The 17,304-nt window shown below is 34.1% G+C and overlaps 1 protein-coding gene across 1 annotated transcript in view; it reads right to left on the bottom strand.

Annotated features, from left to right (window-relative positions):
• Positions 1-17,304, bottom strand: part of PACRG (parkin coregulated) — a 220,505-nt gene that overhangs the window by 18,600 nt on the left and 184,601 nt on the right. The window lies entirely within an intron of this gene.

Below are 17,304 nucleotides of genomic sequence, written 5' to 3'. Positions count from 1 at the left end.
AGTGAGGTTAAGAGTAAATGAGATTGCTGAGCTGTTGTGAGCCTAATTAATTTTTGGAAAGTACTCAAATCATATGATAGGTAACATTAAGATAGGTGAGAAATACTTTACCCTGGAAAAGCATTTGATGTTGGGAAATGTTGGTTAAATAGAAAATCAGATAGGAGGATGATTTTTTTTTTTTTTAATTAGCAGTGAAATAATCACATTAAGTAATACTTTATGGCTTTTACCATAATCACAATTAATTCCTTAGTTGTAATGGTTTCTAGAAAGGAAAATGGTTTAAGTTAAGAAAATGTGCTATTTAAAATGCGTGTGTATGGTACTTTGTAATAAGGTATGGATTATAACTGTGTAATTGACTGACATTCAATTAAAAAACTTTAAATTAAGTAAAGGTGTATATTGAACTGTTGCTTTTAGTGCACTTCTGGTGGCAAATCAAGAAATTGCTCTTGAACTGTATCACCAAGGGTGTGGAGCTGTGTGTTGAAGGGCAGTGTCTGTAATGAACACAACTGATCTGTCCCTAACAGGCGTTATCTCAAGATATGCACATGATGTTTTCATCTTCTGAACTGAACAGAAAACATTAGGACAAAATTTTAGATTACTTTCCCATAAAATTTAAATACAACTACCCTTAGATTACTTTTTTGGAGTAACAAGCACTAATATGAGCTGAAGATCTGGCCAATTGCATTTATTTACAAAAGACAAAGTGTTTTTCCCAAAGACAAATGAGTTGATAAGTTTCTGAAACAACCACAAGAAATCATTTTACCATCTTAAAAACACCTAGAAAAACATACTTGGTATGTTTGGAAATGTAACATGGATGATGCTAAAAAATAATTTTTAAATCCACATTAAAGTCCAGTATTCACTCCAGGTTTATTGACCTAGCAGGAAATAAGTGCTATTTAAATCTTAAAATTGCTAGTGCAGAGAATTGAGTTTGGTTTTAGAAAGGAGAACAGGAGTAATAGAGTGAGTGGAAGATGAGGTTTTTGGACCTCTAGATCATGATGTCAAGGAGGAGCATGTGACAGAGCCCACCATTTGATATTATGAGCTTTCCGTGCTGGAGATCATTCCTTGGAGTTGTTTTACTTACATTATTGACATTAGACCTACTTCATCACAGCCCATGTAAATGGGGAAATGGTAAGACCATGGTCGTTAGAGATGTCTATAAATAACAAAAAAATTAATCCACTTTTGTCCGTGAAGGTGAAGTAAATGAGTAAGGAAGAGGTATTTCCTACTCCTACTGTGTTAGGTCAAACTCCCTTCATGAACAGATACTGTTTTAATTGAAGTACAAGTAGATCTGCAAACAGAACCTAAGGTAAGGCATCTGCAATTTTAAGCAGAAATAACAGTAGTAGAATGTACATAATATTAAATACTTAGCAAATTGACCTAAGTGGAGTTTACAAATTTGGATCTAAATATAAAATGCAGTTATTTGAATCACCATATGTACTTCAGCTATACATTATTACCATCCTTTTGCATAATTTTAACACCATTTGTTCATTACACTTTATTTATTTATTAAAAGAAACAAATAATCTATGTTTTATTTTTCAGAGAGATATTTTCTTATAAATAACGAACCAGAAGAAAGCGCTTAAAATTATTCTACTTCATACAAAATATTATAAGTTTCAGCATGTATTTTAAATAGTCCTGAAGAACTGGATGTTTGGGTTGGTTTTTTTTTAGTTTGGTACACACCACTGCTTCATGTTGAACAATTAAACTGGTCAATACATGTTTCTTTGTGAATGAGGAATGAAAAACATACTGTCAGCATGTTTGTTAAATGTCACTGAATTTAGCACGTATGCTAGAAATGAAATCTCATATTTTCTTCTAAATGTGTAGATCACAGATTGCATTAAGTGGAGCATAACTTCCACGCAATGTTTGGATTTTGTACCATTACATCTCAGTAAATTCTTCTAATTTCATCATTATAGCATATCCTCTAAGATGTTGAAAGTTTTGGCGTTTTGTTTGTTTGATATTTTTTTTCTTTATGTTTTATGTCTTATTTTTAACATATTATTTCATAACTTCTATATTTCTGAATCCCATGATTGATTAGAATAGGGATTTGAACAAATAAGCATATTTTGTTGGCTTCAAACTACTGATCAAATACAAAGAGATGAAAATCAAAACATAACCTGGGTTTCAGTGAATGTTGGCTGCTTACGTGATTTCTAACATGGGCTCTCATGGGCTTCAGTAGAATCCTAATCCACCAGGGACTTTTTCTGATGAATATCCTGACTATCACAGGCTTCATTTATAAAGAAGAGCCCACAATAACCTCTCATTTCTCCTGTCTTTCAGGTGTGTAGCTGATATACTTGGATGTTTATGTCAGTGGGCATTTACTTTATGGCTTGCTAGCTCTATTTAGTAGCAAGTCCCTATTTATGTCTTAACTAGCATGTACGTAAGTTTTTCAGTGAGCTACACTTACACAGAAATAGAGTTTGAAATATTATTTCAAATGACAAAATACTAATTAATATATAAGGTAAGTGAGAATGGCTACAATACATGATGTAAGTCAGTAATTTATAAAAATTTTTGGCTTTGCTATTTAGAAACTGATGTGTTGAGCTATAGATCCTGATACACATATTAACTTTTAGAGGTCTTGATGATATTAATACCAGGCTTTTACATACATATATAAAGCCTCTAGGATTGTTGGCAATAGAATAAAAATAAAGAAGATGTAGAAAAAAGCCTTTGAACAAGAAGCCAAATAAGGCACAGGATCTTCTCTAAACTCAGTCAGAGAAAAAATAATCTTTAAGTATTTTTCTCTTTCCACATAAGCTCTGGAGGTTAATAAAACACATAAAATTGAGTCAGTAGTACGACTGCTTAACTAACCCTGAAGTTTTCCAAAAGATATAAGACAAAGATCATCTAAGCTTATTTCACAACTACAGTCACCCACATGATGAAATCATTGGCCTGCACTAAAAGTTAAATTGGCTTCTGGATGAAGAAAGAGTATATTTCAACAGTATTACCAGGTAAGTTTTAGACTTAAATTGGTATGAATACAAAGATAAGGGAAGAAACATAGATAGCATGGTGAGTTGACACACATTAACTGGATTTTCACCCCAACACATAAGAATTGGAAGTCAAAGTGTACAATTGTTTTCTGTTCCATTTGTCCACAGTACATCACCATGGACTTTTCTCCAATTAATTGTGATTTATAGCTGTATTCAAAAAGCCTAGAACTATACTGGAAGCTGTAAAATGAGAAAGTTCCAACACCCATGTAGAAAGGTAAAGGTGCATGATACTTCTACATTTATCTCCTTTCCATGGTAAACAGCATTTACCCTTTCCAAGAACAGAAATCAGACATGAAACAAGAAATGCAAGTAACAAGGACAAATAGTCTTTCCTTTCGCACAAATAACAGTAAAATGAAGGAATAGAAAGAGGATTGGAAGGAAATGCTGTGTGACAGGTCTTCTGGAAGTTTTCAGGAAGCATGAAGATTATGTGCATTTAGGAGGATAAAAAATCAGATTTCATTTAAACATAACTGATATACATTTCAGTTAATTAAGATGATTATTATGATGTCAGTAGATAAATCTCTTAAGTTTCTTGCAGCGGCCTTCTGCCACTACTAACTTCATTCTCAGTTTATTTCATTCAGGAAACAAAGGGCCTCATTTATGTAAATAAACTTGATATGGGCAGACATGAACTGCTTTTCTGATGGCTGATATTGCAGATTTCTAATGCATTAGTTTCTGACAACACTGACTCACTTTCCAGAGTGAATCCTGTCCACTGGACGAATTGTACAAGGTACATATACAGTTATAAAAAGTTACTCTCTGAACCCTCCCACAAGAAGAAATGTAGAAGCAGGTAAGCAAGTTAAGCCAATAATTACCAGGGACAACAAAAATCCCGTATCTTCTTGCTGGAATATACTCGGAAGTAGTTTATCTTTCCATTTCTCATGTATTCATCTCTGCCACTTCATCCAGAAGAAAAGGTAGGAGTTGATAGGCTTTAGTTATTGCAAAACAATCAGCCAAGCATCAGAAAGGTTCCTCTCTGGACTTTTCCATCCATTCCCAAGCTGCTAAACTATCTGAAGATTGATTTGAACTCCTTTCTACTTTGTAAAATTACTGTTCAATTTCTGATTCTAGAAAGACTTACTGACCTTCTGTTTTGGGTAAATATCCAATGTAACACAAAACTTCTGAATGTTCACAGACTACCCAGGCAAGTGCTGGTCATTCCTGTTAATAAAATTCAGTCTACAAAATGCAGCTAAGCACTAGGTTTGATAACAAGCTAAGGGAACACTTTCATCAATTAAATCTTAAACAATTCGTCACTAAGAGGCATCATTGTAATTTTCCAGTGTGAAGTCAATTGGAATGATAAGAGAGTAATTTTGTGCTAAATGGGAGATAGCATTGTCATGCTTTCTTAAAATTTGTACTCAAATTAAGGGCCAGGGGTCAAAATAGAAAGCAAACCTAATTTTAGACCTTAGTCTCCAACCTCAAGAAACCAGTTAAAATACTTAAATCCAACCTAGGTTAAGAAATATGTTAACTATATTCTTAACTATGACACAATAATTATGCTTATTATGTGAGGTTTACCTAAATTCATTACCACAAGAAACAGTTCTTCAAGTCACTGCTGGAAAGATCCTCTATCCAAACCTCAGAAATACATTACCCGATCAAAAACTAGGTGTACAGGATTTAAATATTCCTTTTCATTCAGGATAATTTGCTAACTTTGGCACAATTCTGTTATATACAATTAAATATATTCATTCTCAGTGGTCTGAAGTGGGGAATGATATGAAGTGCAGCGAAATGGTGTGAATAATTGCCAAGTAAACAAAGACACTGTAGCTTATTTAGGTTCATCTTGTAAACAGGCCAGCCATGTGTTCATCAGGCAGGGACTGTGCTGGGCTGGGTTATCACACATGGGTAACGTGCCACATTCTTCTCATGCTGCACTGCCACATTCCTCACTGAGCTGGATGTAATCTCACGGGCCCACAGCCTTGACAGAGCGTGCAACAGCAAGGTTACGTGATCCTTCCTACCAAAGCATCTTCTAGGAGATACTGCCAAGGCTAATTGACTAGTCACGAACTTTTTGGGATGAACTATGACTCTGCTAAACAAAAAAGGAAGAGCTAAATGCTGCACGGCCCATGTTTTTCCCCTTTTCATGGTAAAACAAACCTGTTTGTATTATCTAGAAGATCCATGTTAACTTGATCAAAACCTTTGAGTATGTTGTAACTCCAAATTCTGGATTTATCCTTGATTTAAACAAAGAAAATGGAAATCTGAACAGTCTCCAATTCTTGGCTGTAAATAGAAATGGGATAAAATCAGATCCCATCTACTGCTCATGCTCAGAGGTATGCAGGGAAATTAGAAATACATTTCTGCATTGGCAGTTTCATTCAAAATGTTTTTTTGGATTGAGAAACAATATTAAAGACATAAAACAAAATAAGAAAATGGACACTTTAATGCTTCTGTCTGTCTAGAAAGTATTTTGCTTCTTCATAGATATTTTAATCAGATTTATATTTTTCTATTATGAGGAGACCCAAGATTGACTCCACAACACAAAATAAGTGATTCCATTCTGTTGAATGGAATTATTAGATGGAACATCATCCAGGAATAAATATTTATGCAATTAGACATGTTAATTTTGTGCAAGGCAATGCTCTAACCTAAGGCAAACAAAATGAAATCATATAAATTAATTTAAACAAAAGTGAACATCAATTTGGAAAGTGGCACAATTTTTGTTAATGAAGTTTACTCACACACAGTGATGTGTGAATTCATTTTCACAGACTATTACACTTGAATATTTTTCTGACAAGTAAAAATAAATTATGATTTAAAATTGACAACAAAGTTTTGACAAAAGCTTGTGTTAAAACAAGAAGGATCAGTGTACAGGAAGGGGCAGGAAGAATTTAGCTCTTTCACAACTTATGTATTTTCACTTATACTTTTGTAAAAGCTCACAAATCTCTAGCCACTTTTGGAATTCCAGACGTAGATACTCTAAATAGAGTTAGACTGTATATCTAGATTTTAAATATTCATACCATCTTCAGAACATCACTATATGAAATGATTCATCACTTTCCTGATACTGAGCCAAGGAAACAGGTTGGTTTCTATTTATAGTAGATACTTTGTAAAGAAAGGAAATGCAAGGAAAACTAAATATACTAAATAAAAAGTGCTTAGAATTATGGTCTACAAGCTACAGTATGAAGTTCTCCATAAGAATTATTGTAAGGAGAGGCTTGTTCTACAACAGTCCAGAAAAAGATCTCCACTATCTTATTCTCTTACTTTATGATTTCTTAAAAATCTAAGATTTCTAAAAAATTAAAAGGATATTGAAGTAATTTTTTTTTTCTTTTAAATCATACCATGGTGGGAATGACATTTTTGCCGGGACCATATAAAATTTTTTGATCTTTACCTGATACAGCGGAATAATGCCAACTAATAGAACAATTATTAGAAGCTTTGGCTCTCATTAAGAAAGAATAAAATATTCAGACACGAAAAAAAATATTTTGGCTGAAAAGTTACTTATGTCTGAAAAAGTTCACATTAAAAAAAGAACTAGACAGATTTTTAGAAAAAAATTATATATTTTGAGGTTTTAAGTAAAAATGGAATGACAAATTCAAAAATATCGATAATTCAGGACATAATTTTTAATATAAACATAAATATAGGAGTTTTCTGTTAAAGAATCAAGACTTGATTACTTTCTTCCAACCAAATATGCCAAACTAGATAAAGTTTAAAAATTTTGACTACAAAATAGCTTTTGTCAGAATCATAGAATTATTTGGGCTGGAAGGGTACTTAAAGACACTCTGGTTCCAACCTCCGTGCCATAGGCAACAATTTCCACTAGGCCAAGTTGCTCAAAACCCCATCCAGCCTGGCCTTGAACAATTCCAGCTTTTCTGGGCAACCTGTTCCAGTGCTTCACCACCCCCACAATAAAAAATTTCTTTCTAATATCCAATCTAAACCCACTCTCTTGCAGTTTACAGCCATTCTTCTTGCCCTATGTACAAGAAGAATACTATTTAGGCAAAAAAGCTAGTCATGGTTACCAAATACAATTGTAAATTACAAATTGTGTAAAGATTCCTAAATAAAAAACCCTAAAATCAGAGTTAGTAATCAAACTAATACTGATGCTCGGAACTTTGAGATGTGTACAGGTTACAAATCATAAAGCATGACATTTATTTTGAGCTAGAAGTATCAGCATACTCACTTTTTGAGGAAGAATGTTCGAAACTCACACAGACAAGAATTCTATCATGAAATATTTCAAATTTTCAAAATGTGCAGAGAGAGCTGATATCTCAATTCTGAATTCATTTTTTATACAGTTTGTACACAAGCTGTTCAATTTTTGATAAAACTGTATTATGCTATACTGTTATACAAACATATTCAGTGGATTATCAGGAGACATATCACAGCACAAAGGCCTGAGGTATCAAAATGTAGGCAAAATGCCAGTAAAGGAAAAAGAGACACATGGGTTATATCAATGTACAGGAGTTATATTAGTGTTCCACATAATGTCATGTGAGAATAACAGTAAAATTTCAGGAAATTGGAATATAAAATGGAAAAAAAGTCCTCCTAGAATTTAGGATGTTTTAAGTCACAGCCCTAGAAAAGATCTAATTTTAGACATATTTGTGTTTACTGGCTGAAATTACCCTTTTGGTTCTCCAGTTGCTGATAACTTTTTGCCTCCTTATAACCACTCCCAAATTGTTCTCAAGGGAAACAATTATTTGTATTATTGTATACTGGGGGGAAGAAAATCAATGGCAATGGATATAAGTTTCTTCTACCACATACGAGTATTTTCCACATTACTAGGTTTCTGAATAACTTTCTGAAATCTGGAATTGACCTAAAATTACCAAAGCTGAATTTTTAGCCAAATGAGTTTATTTCTTAGTATTTCTCATTAGAATTTCATTTGCACATTGTTGAAACCACTGGAAGGCAAACATAAAGGCTAACATTAGCCTAAGGTTAGTCTCAGCCTCTTCAACATTTATAGTACAGGAAGAGGTCAGATTCCTCCTGAGGTGAATCAAAGTGCCTAAAATTAGATTCTTGGAATTGACTCCTAGAGAAACTTTCTACTCACAAATGAGTAGAGAGTAATTCTATGGAAATAACCCTCCTTAGCATAACTGCTAACCTTCTGACACTCTTTGATTCTCCTTTCTCCTCCTTTCCCTGTTAAATTATCTCTTATTCTGGATGCATTTTAATTTTGTATTAGGCAGAACTTCTATTTTTTTTTATTATTATTATTTTTATATTTATTTTTGTGTGTGTGTGTGTGTATGTGTGCAATGTTAAAAAATCCAGTATTTTTAGTATTTTTTTATTTCGTATTTTGGGGCCCTAGAGGAACATGTGATAGTTTTTTACCTTCTGTCCTGGAAATGTTTCTTCCTGTCATTTTTTTTATGCATCTCACATGTTTGTAGGGAAATTCTGCTCAGAAACTCAGCAGAAATACCAACCATCCTTTTTTTTTGTTGCTAGATTAATTTTCAGACAAAATACTTAATTGAATCAGGTCTATTAGGGGTGAGCTAAAGGATGCAGCAGGGCACTTTGGCCAGGAGGGAAGGTGAGAAAGTGACTGCCCTTTCCAGCAGTGGGAAATACAATAGTCACTCCGTGACTGTGGTCAGACAATCTATTCCAGCTGCTGGAACAGACCCTGTAATTTTGTTTAAGAAGTTACCACATAAAGTTACCAACCCTGAAGACTTATTGTTGCTCCACCACACCGTCCCAGGTTCTCCGTATTTTCTTTAACCACCCATGTATAATTTTGGTAAGATAACCTGGAGTAAAATATAATGAGGAAAACCTTTTTTGGAATAAGCTTTTGATATGAAATGTTTAATTTTTTATACATAGGGCAAATTATGTGCTGAAAGGTAGCAATGATTTAGAAAGCACATTACAATAATTTTGTGAGAGGCACCTACAGTCATCAATATAATGAGTTTTCTATTTGTTTGGTTTTGAAAGCAAAGTACCATTTTATAGTATGTACTGAATCACTGGTAGCTCTGGGTTCCAGCTGTTCCCTCTCTCCCTCCTTCTCAATCATCTAGATACTGGCACCAGGATGGACCTCCACCTAGGAAAACTAAGAAATATAGACCCTGGTGCAGCACAATCCTACTTCTGTTCACAGCTGCCTATGGTATTAGCAAATCTTACAAAAATCTATTAGTAAAAAACCCAGAAGTATGTCTACAGTCATAGTTGGTGCTGTGTCACATTGTCCTGAGGATGTTTAGATGGTCACACATATAGGAGTGACTGTAGTCTTTCTTGCACCCTCCCCATCCTCCCAAAAAATCTGCCTTAAAAAAAACAGTAGGTGTTCTGGTAATGAAATGGATGCATGAAAGCAAGGCATTACATTCCTGAATATGCATGCTATTCATGCTTCCTTTTCTAAAGATAATATATGAGCAATAATATACTGATTGTGAATAGGAACAGCAGCAAAAATATGTACTTCTAATTGCAGTGAATAAAAATTACAGTAAAGCAATGATTTATGGAAGAATAAGCAGGTTTGCCTCTGAATCATTCTTGTCAAACAAATTCTGTTATGGGCACTTTCATCACAGCTGCTTGTTTTTCTTGTGGGGTCCATTTTCTCCAGACATTCCCCGCAAGTTGCTATTCAGGAAACCTGTGGCTTGCTTAAAACAGGATTAACACCTAAATTTAATCTATAGTGAAAAACCAGAGATGTATGTTACTGTTATGGCTGACTTCATATAAAAAAAATATTTATTAAGTCCATAAATAATTTATGTTGCAAAATATCCCAATTCAAGTTGATAAGTCATGACCAGCTCACCCTTCCTTTAATGTGTAGACAGAAGAAATAAAATGTCATATTCTACATGTTGATGAAAACCAGATTGGATAGAAGTAAGACACTGGGCACAGAAGTATTTATTAAATGTAAAGACATTAAGCAGTGAGATTGTCAATTAATAACTAATGAACTGTTATAATCTTCTTTCTTACTAAGCCAACAGTATGCTCCCATGGTCCCTTTTTAATAATTGAATATGAGATGGTTTAAAAGTCAATGCATTTAAGATGGCTTTGATAATGTCAATAAGTGGGTATTCTCCTGACTTGTTCTACTGCTGTCTAATTCACCACAATTGTGCTGTGCTTCATTAACTTCCATTTTATTATAAAAGAAAGTGAAATTTATCATAAGCACACATTAAATGGTGTGACTTTAGCTTCCTGCAATGGGCAAAGTAATGATTAAAATATGTGTCTGCAACCTTATGGCCAGTTGGAGGGATGCCACTAATGTTTGAAAAATAATGGTGTTGCATGACAGTTGTTATGATGGCAGGGGGTGATGTGTCAGTCATTTATTCCCTGTGGTAGAAATTTCAGATGGGGAAGCAAAAAAAGCATCATATGACTGGCATTTGTAAGCCTAACTTGTCTTATACTAACCAACTGGCTTTGCATCCCTTTGGAGAGAGAGAAAAAAATCAGCGCTGATTCGGCCAAAGTGAATCTTATTATTTTTAAGAAGGAAGCAGTCTGGATCCTGTATCTTTTATGGTAAATTCAGGAATGAATTTACCTTAAGAAAGAGTGTGGGTATAAGGTCAGAAAGAAGTCCTTCTAAGATTACTTCCCTTTCCATTTTAATTTTCACTTGAAAAAAAAACAAATTGTGCTTGGACTTTATTATGTATGTCACTTAACATGCACCCTTTGAAGCTGATGCCACTCAAACCTTTATCATATTTCCAAGAGAGCAAAGGATAGCTATTAATAATATGCGTATGTTGTACTGCCCACAGACAATAATGATAATAAAAGTATTAGTGTAGAAGTTCTTATTTGCAATTTTCCACACACAATATCTACAATGTCTCATGAACTTCACATTGGAATGCTATGCATGGAAGAACAGAAAATTGGTTGAGCCAGGATTTATTCAAAAATATAAAAGGATAAGTCTGTTTAGTGAGTTTAGTGAGTCTCTATACTCATTAAACAAATAACAGTTTCAGGACACATGTTAGCATTAGCCCAGGAGTTCCTATTTCTCTGCAGTACTGTCAAGAGGAGAGTGCATCTTCTTCAAAAATATTTATTCATAAGTTAAATGTCTGAATTTTGAAACATAATATATTTAAAAAACCCAAACAATATTTGACAAAAGACTAGAGTGAAATAAAACATAAATGATTTGAACAGTAAAAAATAAGCCAGTCATATTATTTTATGGAAGTGTTCACCTACAGATGAAGATTAATGGAACTGATTAGGGCTAGTTAATAAAAAAATTCCACAAACAATCTCTCCCAATAATGTCCCAGAAAGATTTTGCAGTCCTCTTCCATAGAAATCATGCATATACTGAACCAAAGATTATATATCATATCTTATTTAAGAGTGTTACAAAATGAATTGATATTAGATATTCATTGGCTTTGGAATGGATTTAGATTTCATTAGAAATTGTGCTTTTTGTGGGTTAATGGAGCAGGAAAAGCAGCAATCACTGTAGTAGGCCTTCATTCTCATAAACTGTTATGTACTTTGGAAAGTAAATAATGTGCATTGTTTCTAAACACATAAGGAAATAGATTCACTACATTGACTGAATATTCTACTACATATTAAAAGCAACCACAAGAAAGGAAATAATTAAGAGTAAAAACCTCTAAAGGTCACACAGTCAGGAAAGAAAAGAGTGGGTACATTGTAGAAAATACAATTTTAAAAGGGAGAAAACAAAATCAATCTCACTGTCCCTAAGCTTCTAAACATGGTGCTGTTTTCATCTTTTTGGCCAACGTGGTTGCAACATATAAATCCCATTAGAGTCTTCCATCTTGGCACCAATCCTTTCAGTTCTAGTTTCCTTGACAGAAATGGCTCTGTTTTCGAGTCAACTCAAAACACAGCTGCTGTCGTCTTCCTAGCCTGGAGCTCTGATGTAAATAATCACACCATTTTTGCACACCTTTCTGCCTTGCCATTTTCTGCTCTATCAGACAGAGAGCTCTGGTTCCGTAACTATCATTCCTTCTTCCACTCACCCCCCTCACAGTGTATCAGCCTACTCCAATTTCCATGCTACTCACCCTATCGACCAGCTTTGAACATGTTTTATTGATTGCTTCTTACAAACAGCTTTGTACCAAAGGAATCTTATCAAAGCTTTTTTATTAGGGAGAGCAAACTGAGAAGTGACACAGAAGGAGTGCTCAAAATCCTCTGCAGTGTGTGCTGAAAAAATCCTATATGATCTCCAGTGCCAGTTGTAGCTGTTCAGTTTCCCTACAGCAGCTGCTAAACTTACTAACAGTAGCAAGCACTGATGTGTGTCAGCTCTCTTCAAAAATCTGACAATATCTTGGCCAAATATTTTTGACTATATAGATAATTCAATTTCAGTGCAGTAATGTGTTTCAGCAAGGAACAGAAGCTAAAATTTTTCAAAATGAAAGAGACAATGCATATAAATCCATCGCTCCTTGTTCAAATGAGTCAGAAGGCTTCTAAGAGATGTTGCCATGATATCCATCTGAGAGACAGGAAAGGGAATTCCCTCACTTCCATTAAAGCTGGGGTAGAGCTTATAAGAACCTACAGCTGCAGTCACAGAGGAGATCACTGGTTTCTTCAGACGGTTCTGTGATCACTGAAAATTAAGTAGCTCTAATTTATGTAATTCCCTTCTGTCCTGCCAACATCTATATCCTTCTACAGACATGTCTATCTCACTACCATTAATGAACAGACTGGAGAAATGCTGGAGAAAATGAGTAGGGAGCAGCACAGAAGACCTCAAACCCTCACAGACGGGAATACAAGTCTTCTCCATAAAAGAGGAATATTCGTACTCTCCTATGTGCAGCCACCACTCAAAAAGCTGTGTATAACTACATCTAGGTTCTGGGAGAGCCCTACAATGCACAAACAATTGTTTAAATATGTGAAAATCATGTGTTTGAATTAAAAAGAACAACAACTCTGCAACTCTCTACTTTCTTTGGGACAGAGGGAAAGACTATGAAGGGGAATGGGGAACTGACAGGAAAGCAATTTCTTTCTTAATACAGGTAAACCTTAATCTCCTTAGTAAATGGACACTAAGAAAAATATCCAAAAAAGTTATTTTTATCATTTGATAAGTCTAGGGGTGTTGAGAATGTGTCTGATTGAAATATTTCAGATTAGTTAGCCAAAGCTTCTCATGCAGCAATCACATCCTCTTTTGAAAAATTACTTTCATTTTAGCTGCTCATTTTTGATCAAATGATTGCGTCAAAAAAGTGGTTCAGCTTGGGTTCAGCTGAGGAGCAGCATAGAGGAAATCCTGTTGCTTATAACAATCCTTTTGCTTATAACACAACTACTAGAAGCTATAGTAGGCTATTTTAGGCTCTTTAAATGTCAACTGATTCTACTTAGTCAGCTTTAAATCTTATTAGTTATGGTTCAACTTATGCTGATGATTTATAACCAAAGAAAATGGAAGACAACAGGTGTTAGGTGTGCAAGGATGTATACCATATCCAAGTTACTGAATGTAGCTATATGAAAACAAGAGCTTTGTTGTTTCTTTGTTTGAAAACTGCAAATTATTAAATTGACCTATTAAAAATAAAGTTTTCACCCAAGACTCTAAAAGCATTTAAAGAATTATTATTATAAATTATTATAAATGCTAATAAATACCATAGGCTTATCCATTTAATACAAAGATCCTTTTCTTTGGAATGCTCATAGATCTTGTTTTGCTTATTTTCAGAACTGCCCTCACAGGAAATAATGTGTCACTATCCTTATTATATGGACAACAAATCAGAATTCAAGAAGCTTTGGAAGAGCAAAGTTAAAATCTGTTTAGGATCCTGAACTGACTCTGATTACAAACATTTTGAAATCTTTTATATTAAACATACTGACAGACATTTGAAGAGGGAAAAGAAATTGATCAGGACAATTGTTCAATTAGGTGTGAAAAGCTGTTCATCACATTTAAAACCAGAATGTAGAGATGGTAAGCAATGTACTATGAGAGAAGCTTGAATGCTGACACAAAAGAATTAAAAAAAAGAAATCTCAAACATTTCCTCAGCAGACAGTGGTTAAATTTCTCCCAGCAAGGGAACCATAAATTCAAGAAGACTGGAAACATGAAAACCAAGTAATCTCACTGCTCTAATAGCTCCATTTTAAGGGTAGCTTTTCCTCCTGTTAGGTTATCTTTTTCTCTTTCCTATGGTAAACCAGTGCAGGCTGTCAATTAGTTCATAAATAACCTCATCTCAGAACTTCTGTTCAGTTAAGCTAATTACATGATTGCAGGCAGCCCAAACCTCAAGTGGTTGCTCCCTTCTACACTCCTGGCAAAGGCTTTGGGAGTTCCTGGCTATGTTAAATAAAAATTTAACACACTGCTTACCAGAGATCAAGTGAAGTTATAAGCACTCCTGCAGGTTTGATACTGTAGCAGATGATTACTGTAGATTTTGTTTGCTTTTATTTCAGTTCATAGTAGCCCAATAATACTGTGAAACCCTTAATTCAGAGTGGAAGTCTCCAATAAACTATCTGCTTTAAGAACCAAAATAATAAATATTAAAATAATGTAATATTTAATATTTTATAATATTAAATATTAATACCAACGTCTGGAAGGTAGTTTTAATGAAAGAACTTAATTCCATAACTGATACACAGTATGGAGTAAAGTCCTTATTGCAAAATAAAAATGCTTTTTTTTTACTGCTTACAACTTGCTCATGAATACTACTGAGCAGATGTATCTATTTTTATGCTGAGAAGGAAAAATAAGTTTTCACACTTGAGAGCATGTTAAAGAAGACTTTGACTCCCTTAAACAGCAAGTAAGCTTGGCTTTGGTTATTGGATGTGAAAGTATTTTTTAGCAAAGGCATTAAAAATGGCACTGCTTAAACACAGCATCCAAATATGATGGTATCATACATGATACCATGTGTGTGGTACAAACACAAGTTTACACCAAATTTGTGAGTGATTCTGTCACTTCTCAGTGTCTTGTACGTACCACACCTAATTTCTGAGTTTCAAATGAAGAACACTTCCTTTCTCAGTGTTCCTCTTTTAACTACTAATATTTCTATTTTCTTTTTCTTAAGAATTAGCTCAAGTGTTGGAGCTGAATACAGCAAATTATTAAACACTGGCCAAACTCAACAATTGATTTGTTTTAATGTATTTTTGTTTGATGAAAAAAAAAAATAAATTGAGAAGGTTTCTATTCCAGCATGCATAGTAATTATGTGAGAGAGTCATCAACTGGTTGATGACTAAACTATCAACTATGCAAGATTCATTTCAGTTGCAATTTGCAAGTCATCACTGAGTTTCCTTTAAATGTTACTTTGAGTATAAACCCATTTGAATATCAAAATAAACAAGTCACTGTAATATTTGGACAAATCCTCTTTTCTTGAGAAGTGAATGAAAAAAGAAATGTCTGAAAAACTTTACATACTCTGAAGGACATATTGGCACAAGAGTATGATTTTTTAAAGTGTCACAGTTTAGATCTCTAATTTTAGATATACTTAATTTAATAAGTCTTTTGAGATTGAAGACCATTTCATCAGCAATACTAATTGTCTGGGGCTATAATTTTTAACTGTAGAAAAAATCAGTATTGTCCCACCTGTTTAAAAGTAATAAAATGCAGCCTTAACTGATTCAAACTGAAGAAAAATTTCTTAAACAAGGAGAACTAATTAGAACCTAAAGGTCATGAAGAAAGGTAATGGTGATTGTACCCTCCTAGTTCTTTCACAGCCTTTTTCTAATATATTTGAAAAACTTCCACTGAGGTTCTCACCAAGTTGCTAAGCACAATTCCAATCTGTAAACATTCTGCACACAGTAATTTGCATTAGTTCCACATAATGTACAGCAGCATTAATTAATAGAGTGGATAGTGCCTGTACATCTGTTAGCTATTAGTCTTTAATTCATTAGATCTTTATCATTTACCTGAGCAGCCCATCAAGAACAGGCAAAGGAGACCTTGGCTCATGTCATCTGTAGAACAGAACAGTCTGGAATATTAAACTCTCTTGTGTATGCCCAGCTACTTTATATGAACAATGAGCTCACAAATTTTGGTTAAAGACTTTGAAATTGCTCTTTTGTGTGAATGAAACATTCAAAAATTATCCAGGTCTAATCTGTGCAACTGCTGTGAAACCATGGTAAATACCATTCGAGCAAACTCATGATGCACTTAGGATTTTTCTGATCTGACTAACTGAACTGCATTCCTGCAATTCCTCCAAGTTGCCTTCCACTTTTGGTCCAACTCAGAGCTGATAAAAATTGTTATTAGGACAACACATTTGCACAATCCAGCTGATGGTTGTGCTTATTTTTTACTGATAACTATGGATTTAAGTCTAAATGGTCCAGTTCTTCTGGTTCAGCATTATTCTTTCTTTTGTGTCCATCTCAGAGGTAACAAAATTTAGACAGAATATAAAGATTGAAGACATGATGAAAAATGTTTTTGCACAAGGAGTGTAACAGACAATGCAACAAATTGCACTGTATATTGCATATATTAATTTCAAATCACCTCTTCACCCTGCAGATTTGCTGAGTCAATCCTTCGGCAAATGATCTCACCGTCCATCTTGACAGTGGGAGTGTCATAGACATTTAAATATTTTTACCAGTATTACTTTGGGATGAGTTCTACTTACCCTCATGGAAAGTCTCTGACCCTTGTTGGAATCCCACTGACCTGAAAAGCTTTCCTAAAATGTGCAAATTCTCTTAGATTGGGGAAATTTCAGGATTGTCACTATAGATATTTTTAAAACAGGTAGTGATTGTAAGAAGCGGCTTTCAAGAAAGAAAATGTATTTTATTAATGGACTAGAAAATGAATGATTAGTCATTCTTACAAATTAAGCAGAGCTAAATCGATGTTTGCAGTAATATATCCAGTAAGGAGCAATACATCTTTGGTATATCTCTTGTCTGGAAACACGAAAACACACACAAGTGGAACTATAAGAGTTTCAGTGTGTTACACCACTATGCT

Source organism: Pseudopodoces humilis, chromosome 3 (assembly GCF_049639895.1).
Source record: "Pseudopodoces humilis isolate 2021_Gansu_Grassland_sample_001 chromosome 3, ASM4963989v1, whole genome shotgun sequence".
In the NCBI taxonomy this organism is placed as follows: domain Eukaryota; kingdom Metazoa; phylum Chordata; class Aves; order Passeriformes; family Paridae; genus Pseudopodoces; species Pseudopodoces humilis.
Note: the sequence above shows the minus strand (reverse complement) of the source record. Positions and strands in the feature narration are given on the sequence as shown.